This window comes from Talpa europaea (assembly GCF_964194135.1).
Source record: "Talpa europaea genome assembly, chromosome: 3".
NCBI classification, from domain to species: Eukaryota; Metazoa; Chordata; class Mammalia; order Eulipotyphla; family Talpidae; genus Talpa; species Talpa europaea.
Window position 1 is genome coordinate 91,185,171 of NC_140069.1, and position 22,433 is coordinate 91,207,603.

Sequence of the window (22,433 nt, forward strand, 5' to 3'; positions counted from 1 at the left end):
TATATTGGTTCAATATGCAAAAAAGGCAGGTGTTCACTGACTAGAATGAGAAAATTAAAAGCAGTCCAACTGCAGAAAGTCCCTTTGAGCCACAAGTTTAAATTTTTTAATGGTTTTACAATCTTCTCAAGCTGTCAATGGAAAAAAGTGGCTTGACATTGAACACATACCAAGTCAGTAGCATAACTATTTTATAATGTCTGATTGCTCATTGAAAAAAATACTTTAAAATTCAATCCATGTGATGGAAATGCCTCTTAGAAAAAGCCCATTCATACTGCAGTGCTGCAGGAAAATTGTGGTTATAACAGTTCTCATTTCATTCAGCAGCAGGATTCTTAAAGTATGACAAATGGAATGCTTCCTAGAATATTGCATGCTGAGTATTAATATAAATATTACTATCATAAAATATCATTAGTAAGAAGAAAAATATGATTTTTTTCATGCCTTGGGTTAACCAAATTCATATGTTAAAGGAAGATTTTCAGGTTAATTTATTCCCTTTGGGAATGACCAATCCATAATTCCAGTAGGACATGCATGCATAAAACTGAAAAATATTGAATATTTGCTGTTCACAGTGGAAGGGGTTTGCCTAGTAATCTGTCCAACATCTACTTACATTAGTCATAAATTTTCAATTCTACTTGAGAAAAGTCTATGAGTAATATTAATTTTTACAGGTTGCAGAATTAACTATTACCATGAAACAGAATTTATTTCTTCACAGGGTGTATATGTCATTTAATTTTCTCCCTACCCTTCAAAATATTTAAAAAAGGAAAAGAAAAAAATCAAATTGGTAGAATACAGATAAATAAATTGTTAGGAAATACCAAATCAAAAACAATCTCTAGAAATTTGACATAATAACTGAGGCTATCAGAGAGGAAGGTGGAGGGTAGGGAGAAAAAATAAGGAGGAGGTATAATGGACAATGGTAGAGTACTCTGGGTGCTTTGGTGGTGGGTATGGTGTGGTAACATACACCTGAAGAGGTGGGATTCTATATTTCTGAATCATATACTGGGTGAACCATTGTTACCTTAACTAAAACTTACTTTTTAAAATGTTATAAGAAGTCATGAAGGACTTCAAACACATTTTAGAAATAAGATTGGTCTCATATATCTCAGTAATAGATGTTTTGAAACCGGCAAATCTTCTACTTTTGTGCTAATTTCCACTAAATGTCAATTGTCTAGCTTTGAGAAATCCAAACTCATTGATTTTTCTTTAAGTCTATTTTCCTATATGCTTTTGGGCTTTTTCATTGTTGATTTCAAAAATAAAAAGGACAGGGACAAAGAAAGAAAGCATTATAAATGAAACAGAATCTTCCCTATTTGTGTTATCAACTCTGAAAAGTGGTTTAGTAAATGGATGACATTGGTGGCTAAAATGAAAGTTTTAGATAATACATGAATTTCCAAGATTTCCTTTATTTCTTTTGCCTACCAGTATCCAAAATCAAGAATGACTCCTAAGATTGGAATTGTTCATTTAAAATTAATTCCATTTTCATTTCCAAAATGAAGTTAAGCATTGTAATCTATTTCAATAATTGTGTGCTGTTATCTCGTAAAAATTCACATGAAGTGTTGAGAAAGTTTCTCAACTCTGAAGTGCTATCTATAAATTCTGAGATCTAGGAAAGAAAGTGGTTTATAATTACGTTTATTTTTTGTTATAGTTCAATTTGCTTGGTTCCTTAAAGGAAATAACACTAAGGATTTTTTTTTTGGTTCAGTTTTCTTTTTTAAAGATTTATTTATTCACACATACAAGAACCAGGGTATAGGCCAGATATGCGGGAGGGTGAGAGGATTCGCCAGAGACAGCAGGGAATAGAACAGGCAGACTGACTGACCGAAATACACAGCTGAGGGGAGCAGCAGGCGAGACAGGAGAGGTCTGCCGCACAATGTGGGTGTCTCTGCAGCTAGCCAGGATCGAACTTGCACTGCAGAAGCTGCGGACAGCTTCACAGCGCTGCGCTCAACACCTGCACCACTAGAGAGACCCTTGGTTTAGCTTTTAACTGGACTTTTTTTTTTAAGGCTCACCATAAAATTGAGCAGAAAGTATAGAGTTGTGATATAACCCAAGTCTTCATGCACACAGCCTACTCACTTATCAAGTTCCCCTATCAAAGCGATACATTTCTCATAACTGATGAAGTTACTTTGATAACAACATTGCCACCCAGAGTCTACAGTTTCTCTTAGGGCTCACTTTTGGTGTCATATTATACATTCTATGGATTCAGACACATGTATAATGACATATACTTACCATCATTGCATCATGCAAAATAATTTCACTATCTTAAAATCCTCTGTTTTTTTGCCTCTTCATCCCTCCCTCCCCAAACCCTGGTAATCATTCACTAGTCTTCTGTCTCCATAGTTTTCCTTTTCCAGAAAGTCAAATAGTTGTAGTCACATAGTATATACCCTTTCCAGACTAGTTTCTTAAACTTAGCAATATACATTTAAATTATCTCTATATCTATATATACATTTTATTTATCCATTGATTGCCTCCAAGTTTTGACAGTTTTGAGTAAAGTTGCTATAAGCATACCTGTGCAGGTTCTGGTGTGGAAATAAGTTTTCCAAGTATTTAAATCAATTATCAAGGAGCATGACTGATGAATCAAATGGTAAGAGTTTTGGAAGAAGCTGCCAAACTACCTTCTAAAGTGGGTGTGCCATTTTGCAATAAATGAATGAGTTCCTGATGTTTTACATCCATACCAGCATTTTGTATTGGCAGTGTTTTAGATTTTTAGGTCATTCTAATAGGCATATAGCAGTAGCTCATTGTTTTAACTTTCAGTTTCCTTATCATATCATTTAGCACTATGCCTAAGATCAGGTAGATAGTCTCCTATGTTGTCTTCGAGGAGTTTTAAAGTTTTGCATTTTATAGTTAGGTCTGTTAGGATTTTGAGTTAATTTTTGTGAAGGATCAAGGATCTACATTTAGTTGTATGAAAGTTTTAATTTCTTTTTTGCATGTGGATGTCCCGTTGTATTAAGGTTCAGAACAGACATTAAAAACATTTCCCTATTACATTTTTAAATTATATCTTACTGGCTAGTATAAATAGTGACTTCAGTATTAATTTGAGTAGCATTAGAAATTATTTATTAGACAAATTCATAACTAGACCTAACCCAAAAATATGTTGTATGTCAATAGACTGGCATAATTCCTATAATAGCTAAGTCATTTCTTTTATAGAATGATGTAAAAAGGAAAAAAGGAGATAAATCTCTAGCATGTTCATTAACCTCTGATTTTAATACTTATTCATCAATCACTGTATACCCATATCAAGCATTACTGTGAAAAAATATTCTAAGTCTAGGAGTTTATTGTAGAGGGTAACTATCCATACTTTCAATGTGAAAATACTGTAAAAATTATTTGTGACATGAAGGATTTTTAAGAATTCCCTTGTGATACCTTAGATGTCTCTTCTCAAAAGACCTATTCACTGTGTGTTATTATGATGAATAGAAGCCAAAGATGTTGTGAGTTGATGTGTATGCCTAAGAACACATAAGACTTTTTTTCCATTCACATGATGAGAATTTTTTCCAGGACTAGTTGGTGCTAAAATTGGTGCTAAAAATAGTAAAATATACTCAGAGATAAGGTGACAGAATTTTTTTTTCAAAAAGCATATAGGGAAGAGAGTCCCTGATCAAACTGATCAAACTGAAGTCAAACTGATCAAAATTTACATGAATATAGCTCCATGTGCACATTATTTCAATACCTAATCTCTGGAGGAATTTATAAAGAGCACATTTTGGTGTTTTTTTTTTATCATAGGTATATTTTAAAATAAACAGGTTTTTCCTTTCTCTTGCCTTTCAACCCCTGATCCATTTTTCAATCCTCCACTGATTCCAAGTCAGCATGTACTGGTTTTGACTAGACAAATAGTACACAGATTTATTCCTACAGAAACAATCTCTGGTAAATCATAGAGTGTCTGCTTGAATAATACTGAAAAGTTAACTGTGTACTTTCCACTGGCCAGAAATAACTCAGCAAATGAATCCACAAGCCAGTCAATGGAATATTATAACCCTCTTAGGGGAGCCATTGAACTATAAGAGAAATTTAAGGCAGTGAACCAGCAATTATTTCTCTCCCTCTCTCTTTCTCTCTCTTTCTCTTTCTTTCTCTCTCTCTTTCTCTCTCTCTCTCTCTCTCACACACACACACACACACACATGCATACACTATCGTATATCGTATACGGTATAAACTGTAAGTTAGACTACTGACCTATGAAAAATTTCTACTTGAAGTCATGTAATATCTTTTAAATATTCCTCTTGTTTACATTGTATCATTGTGATAATTTAATTTTTTTCATTTTTTTTGTGGTAACACTAACAATTTACAGAATTAAAATAATTTTAAAACAAGACTGGACTGGTGTTACTTCTTAGAAATAAAACAAACTGGATTGGAATGTTCGGACCTGTGTTCCTTATGCTGCACCCCAAAACTCTTTATCAGGGGAAACGAATCTCACACTTTGGGTGTATTGGGGGATTCTGTATTTGGGGGCTCAACTATAGCATTAACTTGACAAATTTCTTTTACTAAAGTCACTTTTGAGTTTGGTAACAGGGTTAGAAAAGTGAAGGTGGAAATATTTTTTTTCAGAAATAAAACATGCAAAAAATCATTGACTTTTCACAGAAGAAATACTATTGTTATATCTTGTTCTGCTAATGTGCAAATTCAATATCATTTCATGTTGACATGTATTATAGTTTCATGTTATTGGAATCTCAAACACTTTTGAAAGCTTTGAACATACTAGGAAACAATTTAACATAACTGGAAATCAGTACAGAATTAAAACTGAAGACACATTATTAATATACATCAACACAAAAATGCAATGTCCCTCGAGTGTAAATGTCACCAAAAATTAATAGTCTCCCTTTTAACGTAGGTATGAGAAAAATCTTTTCCCCTTCCAAAATGATATTCCAGGGAATTTCCAGATCTTTCTTCACTATCACATTTGATTGTTTTATATCTCATCACCTCAAAATTTGAAGTTTCCTAGATTATCTACACACTCCTCATGTGCACACACACACTAGCTACAATATCTATATTGTTTCCCTTTAATGTTAGCCACAATTTTTCATCCAGATTCAGAGCTGGTCACATTTCTTAATTCATCCTAATTCAGGCAAGGGGAGGATTTACCATTCAGGACATGTCAGGACTATTATGTGACAAAGGGCATGATGGAGATGAAGAGAGCAAACTTGCTCAGCCCACCTTTTCTGAGGACATCTCATTACCTCATTTTTATATAATATATATATATTATATAATATATATATATTATATAATATATAAGTCCTCAGATTCACTGCCAGTTAGAGTACCGCTGAAAACCACACTTCCAGTTTCTGCACCTCTTCTTATTGTTCCAGCGTAGATAGCTGCATATTGTGAAAGGTATATTCTTTAATTTAAAATATGCAAGATTTGTTTTAAATTGATAAAATGCATTCCTAACTTGAATAAAGCAAGTCTATAATGGAAGAAGTTATTACACCAAAATACATATTTCTGAGTCCAGCTCCAGCTATGAGAAATATTAAGAAAATTACATTGACTAATAATAAAAATTAAACTTTCACATGTATAATAAATGCCAAGGATTATTTTAAAATCTCTATAAGAATGACTATATTAAATATTATTTAATAACAAATTTTTAAGAAAATATTATTGATATATTTAATTCTTAAATTTTATCAATGCATAACTTAATTCAAAGCAACCATGACAACTGAGTTCATTTTTAAGAAATAGGAAGGACTGAGGCAAAATAATGTAGTTATAGTTGAAGAAATACAAGCAGGCAGAAGCACTAAACTGAATCCTGACTTCTTATCAAATTCTAGTCAAATGCTTTGATTTTAAATTTAGAATATTTGAGTACACAATAGTTTAATATGAAAGAATTTGGTTCCAACATTTTGCCATCTTCTATAACACCTTAGAAATGTAACATTTATATTCTGTACTGTGCTTGGTACAATCAAGCACAAAAAATTTTTTCTTGACCTATTAGGTGAAAATAATAGTTTTAACAAATTAAAAATCTTCATCAAAGTTGGAGGGATTTAGCTATTGTGAAATTAAATTATTGCTATCAGTCTGTGATTTATGACATAGCGATCTGCCTATAATACAGTCTTAATTATGTTATATATTAATATTACTCTTATTGCATTTCCTATTTATCATTTATTCAAAGATACATTTTCAATATCTATTGTTTCCAAGATTTTCTTATCAAAAGAAACAAATTGTATTAAAAAGTTCTAGAGTTTGTAAAATGCTTATTATTGGATGAGAAAAGGTCAATCAGGTCTGTGGTTTGGGAACTGAAATAGTCTCAATGTTCATAATTTATGATTGCCATTACAGTGATGAAAAATATTCCAATAGATTTGTAATAATTTAGATCTCTGGCATTCTAGAACTCTAAGTACATATTCTATTATGAACACATTTATAAGCTTAGCTTAAAAATCTTCTTATAGGGCCTGAAGCTGTCCGCAGCCTCTGCAGTGCTGGTTCCATCCCTGGCCACCGGACGAGTTTCCCACATGGCGCGCAGACCTCTCCTGCCGCCTGCTGCTCCCCTCAGCAGTGTACTTCATCAGTCTGCCTGCTCTGCTCTCCCGTCTGGCTCTGGTGAATTCTCTTACCCTCCCGTGCTTCTGACTGTACCCAGTGCTTGTATAAATAAATAAATAAATCTTTAAAAACAAAACAAAACTTCTTATAACAATACTACTAATAAATATAGTATCAATTGCTATTACTATATATATTCTAAAACTATGTAAATATTATATATATATTCAATTAATACATACATGCACACATAAATAGTTTTTGCCAAATAACCATTAATAGTAAAGGAAAAAGTAAAATGAGTGACTGAGAACCAATGACTTGATTTAAAATCCAGTCAAAAATATCATGGTTCTCTGTAAACAAAGAAGCTTAGTCTGTATTACTACTGTCAAGTTCTTTCCCACACTGATGTCAGGAAGATATATAGTTGAGTTTCCAAATTCTTACCTCCCTAAGGGAATTTTAATTTCCATACAATTCTCAGCCATGAATATGCACCACCACTTCACACTGTATACCACTTCTTCAAGCATAGCAGACACAAAAGATGACATATTTAACTGAATCACCCTTCCACATGATACAATACATTTGAGTGTTGGGCTAGAGTTGGTAATAAAAGTAATCTACAGAGGTAAAGAAAATATTCTAATGACATATTTTAGATGATAAAAATACTTTTTTATGTGGTTCCATTTACTATTTGCATATTTTTGGCAATGAAAAAATTAGAGATCTCCAGAATTGAACTTTAAAATAAAAAAAATAAAATTTCAAAGTCTACTATTTAAATTAAAGATGTTAAAATGCATTTGAATATTGTAGATTTTAATATCTCAAAATTAGAATGCTCCTTGAGTGTGTAATATATACATGATTAGATTAAATACCATGCAATCTTAGAGAAAACATAGGCATTAACTTCAAAAATATTTCTTATCTATTTTTAATATGGAATGCTAACATCAAATATGCCCATTTTAGGTGTTCTCAATGGAATTTTAAAGCTATACCTCTCAGAAATGGGCATTCTTAAGTGACAGATAAGCTCTGTTAACTTTGTAATCCTCTGGCAAAAAGGTTTTGCCAATAATATTTGTGTGCTACTTAAAAATATATATTTTGAAGGAAGAATATAAAACAATGGAGTATAATTCCTCCAGATAGTTACATTTTAGTTTCTAATAACAGAGTTGCTCTAGGGACAGACTTCTAAGTGTTTTATTGTTGTTATTCAAGAAGTGACCCACAATATGCAGATGTGGAAAACCCCTGTTTTTCCAGTGGTCAGAAGTTTTAAACTTCTGTTGACTGAATCTTAAAAATGGCTGACTCTACCACTTTACCACTAAGGAAACTGAACCTGAAAGATTTATTTGTTTTTTTTTTATTTCTCTTCTCTTTTACCTCTGCATTACTGACTTTCCCTACAAACTTCAGATTACCATCTCTTATAGGCTAAAATTAATTGTTAATTTTTACATTGTAAATTAATTGTTTAATTTTTCAGCAAGTTAACAATATAGTCTTAACCCATGAGACTGAAAGTTAAATAAAAAAGAATGAAACATCACATTATTAATCATTATCTTTTAACAATGCATGATTATAAAGGGTCAAATATTCTGAAATGATGAAATTTCACTGCAGTGGAATACAGTTGTAGCTACAAAGGAGGTTTTGATTCCTAAACAGTCTATTTTCCACACCTGGGTCCATCACTAGGACCCAGAGGGGAGGAGAAATATGACAGCAAAAATAATTTCAATAAAAGGAAAATGTGCCTAAGTGCTGGAAAAGTGAAAGTCTGTCTGAAACACAAGATTTGGCTAATGATATATAACAAAATCCCACCAAAAATACTTCACAAAATACAATGATATTTTTGAAAGTTTCCTAGAAAACCAAATCGCAATATGTGTAATACCCAAGAAAGAATATTCCCTAGTAAATCCTGAATTATGGAACTGTCTTCTGAAATTCTGAGAAAAGGGTAATGTTTTCACGTGTAAAGTGAATCACACCCCAACAGCAGTATCTGTCAATTGCAATTTACGTTTCAATAGCATTCTTCAAAGAAACAGAACAAGTATTACTGAAATTGATAAGGAAGTACAAAAAACAAAGACACTGTATAGTCAAAGTAGTTCTATTGGAAAAAAAAAAAAATGGAGTTATTACACTCCCAGACTTCTAGCTCTACTACAAAGCGATAATTATCAAAACAGTTTGTTACTGGACTAAAAAATAGTCACATGGGTCAATGGAGTAGAAATGATAGAATTGAGAACCCACAAATATGGATAGTAAATTTATAATGAAGGTGTTGAGTACACAATAGAGAAAGGAAAGTCTCTTCAACAAGTGGTATTGGGAAAACTTGATAGTGACATGCAACAGAATGAAAATAGATCACTATCTCACAACATACACAAAAGTTAACTCAGAATGGATTAAAAATTTGGATGTAAGATCTGAAACATATAATACATGGTAGAAAACACAGATAAAACACTCCTTTGATACTGCTCAGTGACGTCTTTGGGGACTTGACTCCAAAAGCAAAAGGAAATAAAATAAAAAAAATAAGCCAATGGGAGTGCATCAAATTAAAAAGCTCTCTGTAAAGAAACTATCACTGAAACAAAAACATGCTTCACTGAATGGGAAAAAATATTTGCACATCATACATTTGACAAAGAGGTCAGATCCAAGATCTACAAAGAACTCATACAACTCAACAAAAAGAAAATAACCCAATCAAAAAATAGGCAGAAGAGCTAAATAGACACTACTCTAAAGATGACACACCGTGGTAAACAGGCACATGAAAAAATTTTCATCATCACTTATTATCAGGGATATACAAATCAAAATCACAATGAGATACCACATCCTACCTGTGAGAAAGGTCCATATCAAAAAGACTGAAACAATAAGTGTGGGCAAGGATTTGGAGAAAAAGGAATCCTTATACACTGTTGGTGGTAATGTAAAGTAGTCCACCCCTATGGAAAACAATGCGGAGTTTTCTCAAAATATTAAAAATATATCTACTATATGACCCAGCATAGGTATCTACACAAAGAATATAAAAACAGTAATTCAAAAAGGATAGGGCCTCCCTGGTGGTGCAGTGGTTGAGCGCTGGGCTGCGAAGCTGCCCGCAGCCTCTGCAGCACTGGTTCCATCACTGGCCATCCTGCCGCGCTCGCTGCTCCCCTCAGCAGTGTAATTCGGTCCTTCTGCCTGTTCTGTTCCCCGCTCTGCTCTGACTCTGGTGAATTCTCTCACCCTCCCGCATTTCTGACTGTACCCAGTGCTTGTATAAATAAATAAATGAGTAAATCTTTAAAAAAAAAAAAAAAGGATATATGCACTCCTATGCTCATTGCAGCATTATTTACAATAGCCAAGTTATAGCAACAACCTAAATGCCGAAGGGCAGATGAATAAATTAAGAAGATGTATTATACATACACAATGGAATACAGCTATAAAAAAAAAAAAAGAAATCTTGCCACTTGGGACAGCATGGATAGAACTTAGGGTTATGCAAAGTGAAATAATCAAGAAGAGAAAGACAAATACCAGATGAATTCACTCATATGTAGAATACAGAGACATGAAACACAGGAACAGACAAAACTAAACTCAAATAAACCCTAGAAATCTCATCATACAATTGAAGCTAAAGAGAGGGAGTGTAGGGATTAGCAGCAAAGTGGAGAGGGCACCCAATGGGTTAAGGTGGAGAACTATAGCTATCTTGGTGATGGGCATAATGTGGTGACATACATCTGAAGGGGCATGAACCTTTCATAAATCAATCTCTAAACCATGTAAAGTGCTATAAGCCTATGCTAAGTGATAAAAATATTACAATAAATCTTTAAAGAGTTATACTGAAACATGACCTCTGAATGAAAATAACCAAAATACTATAAGCCAGGCAATATACAATATACAAAGCATGTCCCATATGAAACATTTTATTTATATTCTCTTTTTATAATTTTTCTATGGTGTCAAAATAGATGAACTTGTTTCATTAGTGAAAGTAAGTAGTCACACAGTTCACTAAACACTTTGTATAAATCTATTCATCATAAAAAAGCTCCATAAGCTAATTACTATTTGAAAAAAAATATTTATTTATTTATTTCGTTTTAATTTTTGCATTGAAGAACATGGGTATAGGCCAGAGATTCAGGGAAGGGGGTGAGAGGATTCACCAGAGACAGAGTGGGGAGCACAGCAGGCAGATTGACTGAAATACTGCTGAGGGGAGCAGTGGGTGAGACAGGAGAGGTCTGCTGCAACCGTGGGTTAGCTCCTTGGCTGGGGATTGAACTCAGACCATAGAAGTGATAGCACTGAGACTTAAACCCTAGGCCACCAGGGAGGCCACAAAGTTATTATTTATTTATTTGTTTGTTTGTTTATTATTTTTATTTAATTTTTTTTAAAGATTGTAAGGGTGAGAGGATTCACCAGATACAGAGTGGGGAACAGAAGAGGCAGACTGACCAAAGTACACTGCTGAGGGGAGCAGTGGGCGAGGCAGGAGAGGTCTGCTGTGCCATGTGTGTTTCTCCCCGGTTGGCTGGGGATGGAACTCATGCTGCAGTGGCTATGGATTGCTTCATAGATTGCATCTCAACCCCTCGCACCACCAGGGAAGCCCCAAATTTATTTATTTTAATCACTATCAATATTTTCTAAAGGAAACTATAGTATCCCTAATTTGGCCATATCCTGCTTATTTTTATGGTGTCTTATGAAATGATTACTTTTATGACCTTCTGTATCACTGGCTTTCTCATGGTATTCTAGAGACAAGAAAAATACTATCTTTTATCCTAATACAGCTTTAAGATTGATCTTTAAAGGCCTAGGAGGTTATTCTTTTGTTTTCTTTTGTGGTACTTGAGAACAATTGAAATGAAACTTAATACTAAAGTATAAGCATTATTACAGGATATTTTCATACAGTCATTTGGTTTGGAGCCCGTGGAATGGGAAGCACATTATTAAGAAGTTTTGCCTTGGACCCTGCATTAGTTAAAAGACATTAAATTTCCTCATAGGCATGTGTACTATAAGCTTTCCAAAACCAACAGTCAATTGGCTCCAAACTCATTTCCTTCCCTCCTTTTCTTCTTCTTCCTCTCTCCTCCACTTTTGACAAAAGCAGATAAATCATTTTCTTCATTTTTTTCACTTCTGACAGATACAGAAATTATTTGAGCACTTCGAAATAAATGTCCTTTTGAGGCCCACTATGTCTCTCTTTTTACTACACAATTAGAAAAGCAGAAGAGGCTACATAAATTTGAGAACCAGTCCACACAGACCAAAGGGTACTAAGCAAGTTTCCAAGGAGAAACAAAATGCTTCCATGAGTGACTGAATTGGCATTGGCACTTGAATCTAAAGATTCAAAAGCACAGTTTACTTATAAACATATATAATAAAAAGTTACCCACATTAGTATTTGCCTCAAGGCATTTCTTCTTTCAAATATAATCTCCAACTAAGCAAAAACAGTCAGAAGGAGAAAGACAAATACTTGATGGTGTTATTATATAGAGAAACCAAATAGAATGTCAGATAAAACTGAATCAGTAACACACCCTAGCAATCTGACTCTGGAGTTGAGAATACCAGACCCAGAGAGGAAGGAAGAAAAGTGGAGGGGTGCACAATGGACTATGGTGGAGTACTGTGGGTGCCTTAGTGGAGGGTGTGGTATGGTAACATACACCAAATGAATCTGGCCCTGTACCTCTAAATCAGATACATTGTTGTAAACCAATTTTACTTCAATTTTAGATACATGGATAGATAATAAAGCTATATATAGTGATTTATATATATAATCTCCATTATATTACAAATAACATGAAGGAAAGATTTAAAGATTATTTGTTGGAACATAAAGCTTGATTTGGTTGACTTATTTAAAAATTTTCTGAAGTTTAAAGAGCCACAAATAATGTTCTTTTTTTTTTTTTTCTCTTAGGAAGAAAGAGTATTATGTTTGCATTTGTCCAATTCTCAGCAATATAAAGGCCTTTTTCTTATTGGGATGGGAAGCATTTTTTACCCATGGTTGACTTCACCAAAAAACACAAATCTAGGACACAAATGCAGGCAATTTAAAGTAGCCACATGGGTGAAAATCTCTCTGTCTTCCTCTCACTCAAAATATTATTACCTAAATGTAATGTGAACCATTTAGAGTAGCTCTACTTAAACTGTGTTATGTTTTCAGTAGTAAAGACTGATAACTTGATAGTTCCCAAGGGTTTGATTTGTACAATTTAAGTACAGAGTTGACATTATATTATATTTTTCTGAAAATCCCAAGGGTTATATTAGACATGAGATAAATAAAGATGCATAGAGTTGTTTAGAAATCTGATGGTATCTTCAAACCCACCATTATTTGTCAACATTCCTATAGGGATTATCATATTATTATAATTTCATAACTGGTAAATAGAGGAAGTTAATAAAAACCTGGCATCAAAATTCTAAATATTTATTAAATATTATGTAATATATGCATTTTTCTATACATTAAAACATTTTATAGATATGATTTTTGGAAGTTATGAGTTCAATTTTTCATTAATTCATATTCCCTCTCTGTTTGTCTGTCTCACTCTCTCTCATTCTCTCTCACCTTCCACTCTCTTGTCTCACATTCTAACATAGAAATAGAATTTGTTTACCAGGAAGGCCATCATCATTTGTTCTGGCATGCTTCACATGCTGTGTCCCTAATCACAGTCCCTCCATTCTTTAATACATCCTCTCTACAGGTATGAAACAGATATGCCTAATGTAATTATCCCACAATCACCGGATAAAAATACACATCTGTCCTTAGCAATTGTCCCTTATAATGACACTTTATCTCCCCACTTCTGTATTTCAACCTGAAATTCAGCCATGCTGAACTGGTAAGTTTTAAATGCCATAACTTCTCCCTCCCTCCCTCAGCCCCCCACGGACCTCCCAATATTGTAGGTTTAGAACAGGCTTATTCTTTTTTTTAATACCCCCCAAATGGCATGAGTAATCTTTTCTTGAGCTCCTTATTCTCTCCCCAAATTTCCTACTCACATTGTCTTACATAGCTCCGTGCTTGCAATTCACTAGACTACCAAATTTTAAAGGCAGAAACTATGCCTGCTCTTCTTAGTAATTTTAGCACTGGATAATTCCTAACTTGAGATTGTTCACTGAATAAATGAATAGGTGATTGTAGGGTAAAGAAAATGTCAGGCTTTTCTGCCCTTCCGCCATCAGGGTAGATGATGGATCCTTGTCCTGAATGCATGCCTGATGGCGGGCACCTGGAATAGGGTGTGGGCATAGGTAGATGGGATTCAGCTGAGTTAAGACTGCGCTTTTAAGGGTGGCGTCACGGGGGGACGCCAGCAGCAGCACCAGCAGCAGCAGTAGAACCTGAAAGAGAAGCCGAAGCAGAAGCAGAGAACGCCAGAGAGCCCAGATAGAGTGAAGACTTGCTGGGGGCTGGGAGGCCTCCCAGCCTCCCAGCCCCCCAGCCAGCACCCCTGCCTGCCATATGCCTGGTGAACCCCAATAAAAAACCTGCAAAACTACTGAGGACTCTGACTCCTCCTTTACCCGGTCTGCATGGCATCAGGAAAACCTGCACTGTGGCCATTCCTGCCCTTACAATTGGCGTAAGTTGGCAGGATCCATGCAGACGGGTATTGGAGCCCTCCGAAGACCTGGAGGGACTAAGGAGAACAAACTGTTTGCCTGTGATGACGCTGGAGGCGCCATGGCGGCACAGAAGGTGAACAACGCCCACGAGCTACAGGACGAGACCTGGCGTGAAGGAGACGCCCAAAAGGACCAGCCAACAACACCGGAAAGGACCAGCCACCAACACCGGAAAGGACCAGCCAATGACCCCTGAGGCAGCAGGCCGTTGCTGACGCAGGGAGAGGCCAATGGACTTGAACTGATGGACTGATGGACTAGGACTGACAATCCCGCCAGAAGGCGGAGGACCTTGCAGGTTGATATGTTTTGGGACCCTGGGGGTGGAACAGTTTTGTTTGTAAACCCCAGGAGATGGGAATCTGGGGGTGGCCAGTGGGCCTAGATGGCCAAAAGCAGCCTGTGCATGCCCAGCAGCCAGGTGGAGGAGAAAAGCCAACTAAGAAAGCAAAAGCTGGTACTGATGATAAGTTGAGAAGCCCTGAGTGGCTGTTAAGCAGCCTGAGTATGCTGAAGAACTGTGAGTCTCGTAAAATCACCTGTGGGTGATGCACTGCTCATTCTTGAGTGAGGGTGAGGAGCTGAGGAACCTGTCCTTGGGGGACGGGTGGGGAACGTGGCTTGGGGTGGAGCCCAAGCCACATGTAGAGTTTTGATCCCCAACCCATGTGCTTGTGCAGTGGGTTGGCTTGAGTGCAGGGGTCTGCAAGTCGCATGGGTGGCCATGAAGGCCGAGTGTTGGAGCGACTGCAGACAGAAACCCTGAGGGTTGACGATTACCCCCAACAGAATAAAATTGCCAATCCCAGAGCTAGTGCATCCTGGGGGTGGATGCTGTGTGTGCCTTGTAGCCAAGACTACAGCCAGAGAAGGCCAGGAAGCCTGACGGCTCCTGGTGTGATATAGTAGATGCCGTGAGTGATTCCCCTCCCTCGTATGAGCAGTGCCTTCGGCAGCAGATTTGGTGGCTTATCTGCTGGTACCAATAATTGTCTTTTGCACTAGGTTGGTGCCCTGCCTGGACTTATTTGTGTTCTGTTGTATTTTGTTATATTGTATTTTATTATATTTGATGTATTTGCTTTTGTGGGCCATGGATGCATTGTTTGTTTGCTTAGAAAATTGTGTATATATATGTATAGACTGTATGGCAGAAAACCCTGAGGGGGTGGACTGTAGGGTAAAGAAAATGTCAGGCTTTTCTGCCCTTCCGCCATCAGGGTAGATGATGGATCCTTGTCCTGAATGCATGCCTGATGGCGGGCACCTGGAATAGGGTGTGGGCATAGGTAGATGGGATTCAGCTGAGTTAAGACTGCACTTTTAAGGGCGGTGTCACGGGGGGACGCCAGCAGCAGCACCAGCAGTAGCAGCACCAGCAGCAGCAGTAGAACCTGAAAGAGAAGCCGAAGCAGAAGCAGAGATTGCCAGAGAGCCCAGATAGAGTAAAGACTTGCTGGGGGGCTGGGAGGCCTGCCAGCCTCCCAGGCCCCCAGCCAGCACCCCTGCCTGCCATATGCCTGGTGGACCCCAATAAAAGACCTGCAAAAACCCACTGAGGACTTTGACTCCTCCTTTACCCGGTCTGCATGGCATCAGGAAAACCTGCACTGTGGTCCTGTCCTGCCTTTACAGTGATTCAATAAATAGATTAAGCTTAGTAACATCAGAAACAAAGAAGTTGAGAGGTAGTTGAGTAAGAGACTTCTTTTCAAAGGCCACTGTGAAAAATTGACAGTATCACTTACCAGATGACCATTATTATTCAATACTCCATTCTATTCTTATGTCTTGATAACAGCTCCTAAATATACTAATGCATTAATTTATAACTAAATCTTGGCTCTATATATCCCACTAAGAATAATATGCTATGCCATTTTCTTTGTATTTACATACAATTTATACTTTAGAAGAAAAATGCAATTCTAATTTAGTGGCTTCTGCCCCATATCTGAGGTAGCTAACACAGTGCCCTATGCATGAGTGACAGTCCTTCTTATGAAAAAGTAGGCTGCCTACTTAGCCCTCTTTTCCATGGTTTCTTGACTACTTGGGTTTTCCTGACTTCCTCTAGGTTTTTTGTTTTTTGTTTTTTGGGTTTTTTTAAATTTTGGAGAAGCATAGCCAGCTGGCTAGAATCTGCTTCCCAGGTGTTCTTAATAAGTTTTATTTCCCCAAGGGTGAGCCTATCCTTTTTAAACATAGCTACACATTAGAATCACCAGGGTAACTTAAAAAAAAAAAATACCAGTGTGTGAACCAACAAACAAATATCTGATTTAATTGATCAGGGGTGAATCTTGGGCAATAGCAGGTTGTAAAACTTTCTACCTGATTCTGATGTCACAGGAACCCTTCAACTCCACTCTTGATTTTTTTCAGGTGAAACACTGCAGGACTTGACATTTTCACCTGTTTCCATATGACTTCTACACATAACTTCCAGGGCAAAGGGTGCTGCATGTGTAACGTATCCTGACTATTCAAATGTGTAAAGAAAGATGTTTTTTTAAAAAACATTGTTCTTTACTTTTATTTCAGTTTTGGAAATGCAGTTTAGTCAATAACGCCCAGGAGGACTAATAGTAAGAGAAAAAATTATTGGACTCCTCACATTAACGTGTGAATTGTCTCAGAAATAATATGCTGGAAATCTATGCAGACCTGGATTTGGAAAGCCACTCCTGAGGTGAGTGGTGAAAGATATTGAGTATAGAACAGGAAATTATTTCTCCTAATTTCTCCTTAAATTACTGATATTTTATCTCTAGATTCCCATTTTCCTAGACTCAATTCCTCAATGTATTAAATATGTGATCTGAGTGTGTGATTTGAATATGTGATGTTATGTGCTAAAAAGATACATTAGTATTAACACAGTGGAAACCTAATGAAAAATTAACATTATCTGGCATAACAATGGAAGAGCTAATGACCCTTTGGACTGGCTCACTGACAATTCTCAAGATACTAATTTTGTTGGTGGTGGTTGTTTAGGGAAAGATTATAGCAAATACGCCTGTTAACTCATCTGTTTTTTCTATGCCTCCATAGTATCTATGACTGTGGCTGTGACTGTGACACAGTATCTGGTCTAGAGAACTCTCCACCTCTGGCCATTGTTGATAGGACAAGAATAGACTTGTGATTTAAACCTATACAGTTCATCAGGCCGGCCGGTGGCTAATCTAATTCTTACAATAATTCCTACTAATGGTCTTAGATATTTGAAAGGTTTTGTGGCTGAAATTTTAAGACTATGTATTCCAAGGGCAGTGGCCAATATCCCCAAGTTGATACAAAAGTCTGGTTGAAAATAACATGTATGGAGTATATGGCTTAGGAAGCATATCTTAGAACCTTCTCTGGTTCCTGGGACTCTTGGCTACATTTTCTTTTATTTACTAGGGAGATTCCTTTGTATTCATACAGAGCTTTCACTTTTCCCTAGGTAGTTTGGTTCATTAAAACATTATTTATTTTTGGAGAATAAAAATATTTAGGAAAATATTTTTTGGAAATTATTTTTGGAAAAAAAAAGTTACAGAATATAGATATCTACATTAATCCACACTTCAATTTCTTTCGATTAAAAGAAATTCCTTGTTGGATTGACAAATTTTCAAGGACAACTGCAGGGTAAATGGAAGTTATCAGATTTTTTCCTCCTTCCCAGAACTTAAAAGATGAGGAAAGCATTTTGAAAATTAAATTATATTAAATTCATAGCAGTAAGTTCTTATATAGGATACATCTTTAGATGAATGAAAATATTTTGTATACTTTCAAAGGGCTACTTGCCTACATGGCAAGACACACATAAAAGATGAAGTAAAAATGCTGTGATTCTTAGGGACAATGGTAATAGTAACTATGGTTAATATTTATGTGCCAGTTTCTCTGTCAAAACCAACAACAAATTTTGTCTGGAAGATAACATTGAAAATTTTAACAATTTTATGAATTTAGAAATATTATACCTATTGTATGCACAAATAATCACTCTAAGTTTAGAGTGATTAAATTGCATATTGGCAATCCTATAAACATGGTAGGCCAAAAGAGAAAAACAAAAGAGTCCCATTTTAGAGTCAATAATCTCAATCACTATGCTTTATTATACAGATTAAAATGTTTCTTAATTTCTGTAGAGCAATGCAAATCATTTGAGTAGAGACAATGGGAAGTATAGCTAGTACAGACATGATATTTCATAGCAGCTGGTGTCTCTGAAAAGAGTTGGTTGAGATTTTGTAAGAAAGATGTAATTTGAAATATTATCTCACTACTTCTGTAGAGGATTGATCAAAAAAAGGAAGATAAGTCAGATCATTTTAGTAATTAAGCATGAAATAAATACTACTTTTGTATGGCTCTGGGTTATGGTTATCAAGATTTGTTTAAGTTGGTAAAGAAGAAAAAGTTGCAGTTAGTTTAAGATTTTGAGTCTAGCAGAGTATAAAGAATAAGCTGCCATGGGAAGCAATAGGAAAATTGGAAAGTGCCTACTTTTGATAAGGGAAGAAAAATAATTTCTACTTTACTTGTGGCATAATTAAATTATAGGCAAAGATGTGAGATAGATCTTTTCTTATCCAAGTGAACTGGCTTCACTTTCTGTTCTAGACAGGAATCCAGAGTGTGTTGCTCAGCATCTCAAACTCATATTAACAGTTTAGCTAGATTACTGTGGTCCCTGTATTGTTCTTTGGGACTATGTCTTCTCATCCGTTATCCATATTTCAACTCCTAGATAACACACGGTTTTATCCTTTTATATCCTACTTTCTGTAGGAATCTAAAGTTATGGAAACTTGCAGCATAACCTGGAGATTGGAGTTTCTAACTAGCAGTAACTCTTAGTGCCAAGTTTATATGTTATGTGGATTTTTTTTAAAGATTTATTTTATTTATTTATTCAAGCACTGGGCACAGTCAGAAGCGCAGGAGGGTGAGAGAATTCACCAGAGCCAGAGCGGGAACAGAACAGGCAGACCGATGAAATACACTGCTGAGGGGAACATCGGGCGCTGCAGGAAAGGTCTGCGCACCATGTGGGACCCTCGCCAGTGGCCGGGGATTGAACCGGTGCTGCAGAAGCTGCAGGCAGCTTCACAGCCCAGCGCTCAACTGCTGCGCCACCAGGGGAGGCCCTGTTATGTGGATCTTTGCTCACCGACTGATATGCTCAATTCTCACAGCACCATATTCTGTCTATTAACCAATATATCCACTTGATAACTGTCCTAGTAAGTGTGATTCCCAAAAGAAGATCATCACAGATATCTAATTTCCAGAGACCAGCTATTTCCAGTGCAGCTTATTCTACCTGGGCAATAGTCCAAATGCTTATTTTCTTTGGTTTCCCCCACATAAGTAGAATTCCTTGATTTTCTTTCATAGATCAGACATAACTTATTACTATAATTCTATAGGCTAATACCAAATATACTACCATCATTCCATTCCTTATTTCATAAAACTGTAATAACAAGAAAGGGAAATCACCAATAACTTTAAAACCAATAACACCAATAACTTCAAAAGCATAATTTTCATAGTGAAAATTATGCTCACATTTGACTTGGTTAATTCCATGCTCCAGAAGTAACCAATAGTGAATTTTGTAAATATATTATTCTGATTTACATATATTGATACATATAAACATATGTACTCTGATGCATTTGTTATATTCATTAATTTCTTTGTTCATAAAAGTGGAATCATGCTAGATACATTGGTTTGTGTTTTTTACCACTTAATAAAAGATCATGTGTTGCTTTAGAGGTCAATATCTCATTTTTTAAAATGCTTTTATAATAATAATTTAATGAAGGTATATTTTTTCCATCATTTTCTGGTATATAACATTGAAAGTGCAAGAATGGTTACAATAAATATTGTTCCATATGAGGGTAAGAATGTGTATCTGCAGAGGTGTGTATGTGTGCATGTGTGCTATTATAGTTAAGCTAGTATAACCAAAGTATAGATTCTTAGAGATTAGATTATTGGAGGGAAATAGAGAAAAATTAAGACCATACATGATTTCCCAGAATGCTCTTTAAAAGTCCTATCTTTTCACACCAAATATCTATGTGTGCCCTTTTCAACCACACCCCATACCAGCACTGAATGCTATTGTTAATTTAATTAAGAACCTAGGCAAAAATTATACCGTTATTTTAGTTGCATTAAATGAGTAAAATTGATATCTTTTAGAATATTTTCTGACCACTTATTTTTCTTCTTATATTAACTTCCACCTTTATTTCCTTTACTCATATTCTAACTTATTAAATTATTTAATAAATTTTATTTCCCAAACTTAATATTATATAGAAGAGATAATCTTTTCAAATATGCTACTGATACCTTTATTCTGGTGTAATTTATTAAAATTGTTCTTTTAAATATACTTTAAGCTGCATCTTAAACAATTGCATTTGGAATGACTAAAAATACATTAAAGCAACCACTTGAGTTCCTTTTTTTGGGACTGTGCATTAGGTGGGCACTACATGGAGAACTAGATTTCATTTAACTAACCGCACATACAATTGCAACAAACTCACAGCACACATATGTTAGACTTTAAAAACATGTAAAATATGTCAGCCTTGTACTGTCTGCTCTTAATCATTGCAGTATGCTAAAGGCAATTTAAAAATACTTAGCAAACATAATTGAAGTATTTACAAAGAATAAAAGAATTGTGATTATGCTTGCCAGAACTATGTTTTATAGTCTTATAGACCGTATTTTTGAGGCACAGCTGAGTTTTAGCATATTTATGAGAGGCATATATAAACAAGTGTACTAAGTTATCTTCCTAAAAATACTGTTTAACAACTTCATACTAATCATAGACATAATAGTGATTAAAAGGAATAGATTTCCATGTAATCATCAGACTTCAGTAAACATATTTTAAAATGTTAAGTATAAACTTGAAAGAAAAATAGAAAAAAGAAAATTATAGTTGGATGGAGATCCTCAAGAAACAAATCCCAAATTACTAAATAAATCAAGATAAATGTATGCAAACAAGTGAAACTTTCTTCACTCATTTTATCACCTTTAAGTTTAAAATGAAATCAGTGGGTAGTGTCAAGTATCTTTATACTTAACAAAAGAAATATAAGCCATTCTTTTCTTATTTTTTCCCCGTGTTTAAAACAGGATCAGCTAGAAATTTCCTTCGCTGTCCCTGGGTATCTTGGACCATGAAAAAGACATTTCTAAATGAATTTCAGAGGAGATTAAGTTCTTGTTATTCTAGAATTACAATATCACTAATGTTCCTTGTCTTCCAGAGGCATACTAAATATTCACTGAGATTCAGCATGTAATATAAAATCATCAATATATGTGAATTGGTATGTGCATATCCAATTCAATTGTATACTTATGGTACATTAAAGAATACATTAATGAGCTAAACCATAGTTTCCTTCATGAAACACAAACATTTTATTTTATTTAATTTTTAATTTTTAAAGATTTTTATTTATTAATGCATACAAAAACTGGGGTGTAGGCCAGAGGTGCAGGGGGCGGTGTGTAAAAGGATTCACCAGAGACAGAGTGGGAGCAGAACAGGCAGATCTACTGAAATACACTGCTGAGGGGAGCAGCCGGCAAGACAGGAAAGATCTGCTGTGTCATGTGGGTCAACTCCCTGGCAGGGGATGGAACTCATGCTGCAGTAGCTGGCGATAGCTTGGTAGTACTGAGAATTATCCCCATGCATGATCAGGGAGGCCCAAAACTCAAACATATTTTAACAAAAACATTTATTTGTGACCCTTGAACAATATGTATTTGAACTGCACCTTTCACTTAAAACCAAATTTTTTTTCAGTGAATACAGTGGTTCCTGCATATCCTGGTTTCTGCATTCAGGGACTCAATAATATGCACTGGCTGAATCCACAGATATGAACCCACTA